At 45.9% G+C, this 4,720-nt stretch overlaps 1 pseudogene; it reads right to left on the bottom strand.

Annotated features, from left to right (window-relative positions):
- Window positions 1-494: 494 nt before the first annotated feature.
- On the bottom strand, window positions 495-4,415 carry LOC119444476 (uncharacterized; annotated as a pseudogene).
- Between the last annotated feature and the right edge of the window lie 305 nt (window positions 4,416-4,720).

The raw sequence follows: 4,720 nt of genomic DNA, 5'->3' as shown, positions 1-4,720 counted from the left end.
TCCCGCGGTATGCACGGGGCACGGAGTCTCACGCTTTGCGTCTGTTACTGTACGACACCTTTGCTTGCGTTTTTCTTGTTTTATTTACGTTGAATAGCATGCTACGACTTTATGCTTTTACATAAAATGAGCTGTGAAGTATTCATTGCTCGACCTGATTGCGCTACGAGGAGACGTTCAGCAAAATGTGCAAAGGAACAGGTTTTCGAATGCTCTAGCAGTATGATAGTTAACTTCAGCCTGAAGTTCCAGTAACTAACAAGGTTCCCAGCCCGTACCCGGATAACTAAAGCACAGGTGTAAACTGAGAGAGGACATTGTTCAATGCTGGACTTAACTCTTCTTTGTATGCCGGACTTTTCTGCAGCCAACGTGGTGTCAACTATGATGTTAGAAAGGACGTCCCCCTTTACTGTGGGAACCGAAGACGCCAAGAATCTGTTGAAAGTTGCCGGAAAATGGCTGGAACAGTACTACCACACCATCTCGCAGGTCTACATGCCTTGATCCGGGGATGTGTAGACACCCAGGTTCACGAAGCCTTCAATAAGCCCACTGCTTGTTACTTTCAGGCACTCCAACAACTTCATCTCAATGCCTCCGTGCCTCTCAAGCTTGTCCATGTCTTTGGTCTTTTCTGTGATTGCCGCAAAAACATTCTCATTGAGACCGAAAAAGCTCTTGCGGCCCTTCATATACCTGTGCAGACAGCTCATGCCTGCGAATGTGTTCGTACAGCTTGGGGCTTCTTATTCTCATCAAGATGCACTCTAGCACCCACTTCTGACTGTACTTCATTCCCTGCCTTCCTTCTCTTTTGGAAGCTTGAAAGCATGCTTGCACTTGCTGTCGCTGCTTTTCAGGTAGCCCAATGAGGCTCTGCTCAAGCTTCTCTTCGGACATAGTGGCATTGTCTTGCTTCATCCTTGCAATTGTGGTTTGAAGTTTACCAACCTTTGCCTTTTCGTGACGCAGCTGCAGATTGCGTTTGACAAGATTCTTCGTCACGCATGTTCCAGAAACTACTGTCATCTTCCTAAGGTATCTGCACTGCACACACGGCCTGTCCTCTTGCGATACCCCAGGACAGCCTTTGCTATGCAGCTTGTTTGCGTGCAGCCTACAATTAGCTTGGCTGCGGCTACGACGCCGTTCACTGGTTGCCAAGCTCTGCTCAAGCCCAGCACACACACACATTTGCTCAACAAAGCGAAGATTTTCGACAGCTTCGGTGTGAAGCACATTGACTTTCTTCATAGTTGTGCCTTGTACGAATGTGGAGCAGTGATAGTGTGTATCCTCTGCCGAGCACAACACTAACTTCCTGAAGCAAACAGTGTCACCAGCAAGCGCACAAACACTAAATGCGAGTGTTTTTGGTGCTTCCGCAACTAAGTTTCTGGGCCAGCTTGGACTTGAAAGCTTTTCACCTTGCAAGTGGTCTAACTTATCCACGGTGCAGGTGTCATGAAGCACTGTTAGATCATCTGTGGCCACAGTTTCGTCGGTGCTGTCAGCCCTGAAAACAGCAGGTGCACAGGCCGTACCGTCGTTTCCTTTCATTCATTTGCCGAGCACTTCTCTTGACATCCTCGAATGCCTCTTTTCAGGCAATCTTTCGACAGATACGGAGGTACGTTAGGTAAAAGTGTCGGTACTGCATCCTCCGTGAGGCATGGTCAGCCGTGGGGAATCTTTACGACCTCACCATTTACGACGTGGGTGTAGTCACGCTCCATGCATCTTTGCTCAAAGTGCCGCTCACATAGCACCGATGTCTTCTCCAGGGGTTTGTCTGCTCGTGGGATTGCCCGCTGCCATACTTTGAATCTGGTCATCGCTGGGCGCAGCAAAGGTAGGATGCCTTCGTGCCTTTCATCCTGGTGGAGACATGGCCTGACGGGAAACCAGGGGCGAAGCAGTGCATTTGGCGTTTGGGGCGTTTTTCCATTGCCACGTTAGCACTCATTGCACGTGAAGGTTACACCGCACGAATTATATAACAATTAGCGCACAAAAGCTGAGACCAGCCTCAAAGAAAGGCGCACACAGCTGGCTTGGTCAGTTACCCACGGAAAAGAGATTCAGCCGGCGCAGAACGAGAGATTTAAGTTGCAGAGTGCGTGCCACCTGTGTTGCTAGCATGAATGACTGCGACAGGCTCTCGCACGCGCGGCGCGGTGCGCTCACCCAACACCACCTAGACTTTTAAGGCCTCTCCACGGCTCAGTGACATCACCCTACCACGATGGCACTGGACGTTCGGCTTCCGCGACCCCTTGGCTTTCCTATACAGTTCAGCGAGCTGAGAATGCGGCTTGGAAACAATTATTCTTTTTTGGGAACCATATTTTTCTTGCAAAAAGCCTGATTTTTTTCGTCCTCGTTTGCGCGAAGGTTACCTTTCGACATACCATTACTGATTTTATTATGTATCAATATGCAGATTCGTGAAGCTACGTTTCAAACATTTTCTATTGAAAATGCTGAATGAAAGAGACTTTCAGAAGTCATTTTATTTTCAGGAGAGAAACATAAGTGAGCATTTAATCAAAGCTGTTTTGCACAAAAGCTGACATTGCAATAAGCCAACAGAAATTAAAGCTGCTCCGCAGGCACAAGAAAATACACTGTGTACAGAAATACAACACGAAAACCGGTTTCGGAACTAACATCCACCAGTAACCAATGAATATAGTCACAAGAAAACAAGTCGCAAGCAAGCAAAACGAAGCACTGACATTGAATAATGAAAGAAAGCATTCGCAAGTGCGTGGAGCAGTTAGTTTCTCAGTCTTCAGTTTTCGCTCATTTTCTTTCGCGGCCTTTTCAGCTACAAGTTGATCATTTTTTTGCAAAAGTTACTTAATAACATGTTAGCTGCTGCACATAGGACATGGTGCATCACCACTCGCGGGGTGTGTCCATTCTCACACACATCAAAATCAATGCTGTCACACATTAAATCATGTGTGAGTGCCAAAAGAGCCTCCTTTTGATTTGGCAGTGCATGAAATTGTGTTGCATGCTGTTCGCTCCTCAGTTTGTCCAGAACTATTTCTGCTGTAAGAACAGCGTTTGTTATTGCAGGCTGAGGAAACTTGAGACCGCCACGGGTCATGGCCTGCACTAATTCCCCACCTTCAACCTCAATGTTGTCTTCTAGCATGAAATTTTCTTTGCAAGACATGCATGAAAGTTTTTTGAACGCAGCATGGGCACAGTAACCAGCAACGTAGGTGGTTGCATGGAGATTTGGTGCCTTCTGATAGTCATCGTCTGCAACCTCCATGTCAAAGTTGTCGAGCACATCATCGTTTACTGCCACTGCAGCTGTTGCAGTTTCCATTTCTGGGAGCTCCAGAATATTTTGCAGACGAAGTTTTCGCTCAGACTCATACACTTGTCTTATGGATATGTGGTATTGTGCACCAGCGAGTTGGCGATACTTGCCAAACCTCTCTTCCAAACAATCTGTAACTTTCCTAACTGTAACTTTTCTGTAAACAATCTGTAACATTTAGTCAAAGTGCATTTCCTCTAAGCAATATTTAGTCACTTTTACTAAGGTGTCTGTCATGAGACGGAGGGCACTGTGCGTCTGTGTCAAACTTGAGAGACTGCCACAGATCTAGCCACTTCACTACACTCAACAAAAACTGGACCTGGGGACTTGTTACTGATGTAATCGGTGACTGCAGCTTGTCACGAAGCCGAATGCTCTTGTTGCATGTCTTTACATTCAAAATGCTCCACCACTTTGTTATTATTTCTAAAAACTCTGCAGTTCCAACCACATGCTCTAGCTGAAGTCTGGGCCCATATGTCCGAAGAGCTTCCGCTGTAGAGAGGTTGAAAATTTTTAGCGCAAGCATGACATTTTGACGCTCAATGTTCGATGGATTGAGAGCTTTTGTTGTAAGCGTTGGTGCAGACTTAATCAGCTGACTGTGTTCTTTTGAGTGAAGCTCTCGAAGTGTTTTAAATAAAGCTGTGAGTATAGGTGGTTTTTCGCTAGGTCCTGTGGGGCTAGGAAAGAACATGCATGTTCCAGCATTTCGCTTATTGATCCAATTGTTTCTCACACACTTCAATAAGTGTACAGGGTCAATTAGAAAAAAAGTGCGTGTTCAGAGTCTGCAGGGTGTCTATATACACTTTGAAGTTTGCAGGGCGCCCCAAAAAGTGACATTGTCTTACGGTTGATGGAGTTGTCACTTATCACTGCAATGATACGTAAACCGACATTCTCCAGCTCAGTAATAATGCTGTCCAAAATGGTATGAAGCTGCTGTGCGCTGATACGCTCTACCGGCAGTATGTGCACTACATTTTTCTCAGGTGAAAGCAAGCTTTGCATCATGAACACGTGAGCTGTCTTCGTTACATTTGAGCTATTACATGCTGCACCTACAATTACGCCTCCCTTATAATCAAAATAAAGCTGCAAGTGGATTTCGTCCATCATGAGAAAGACAGTTTTCTCATGTTCCTTCATCGTAGTGGCAAGCTTCTTTGCATAGGATAGGAATGAAGCCCCTTGCTGCTCGTGTGTCGAGCTTACTTTGTAGGAAATCGCATATGCGACGTATTGTTGACTGATGTGGTAGCCTAATGTTTCCAGAACTGCGAAGAAACTATAAAATGCTCGAAAACACTAGCAACTCTGGAGAATACCGCAATGAGGTGCAGTGCTTCACAAGGAGAAGAGTAACTTGCT

This window comes from Dermacentor silvarum, chromosome 3 (assembly GCF_013339745.2).
Source record: "Dermacentor silvarum isolate Dsil-2018 chromosome 3, BIME_Dsil_1.4, whole genome shotgun sequence".
Classification (NCBI taxonomy): domain Eukaryota; kingdom Metazoa; phylum Arthropoda; class Arachnida; order Ixodida; family Ixodidae; genus Dermacentor; species Dermacentor silvarum.
This window is presented reverse-complemented; position numbering and strand designations above follow the sequence as displayed.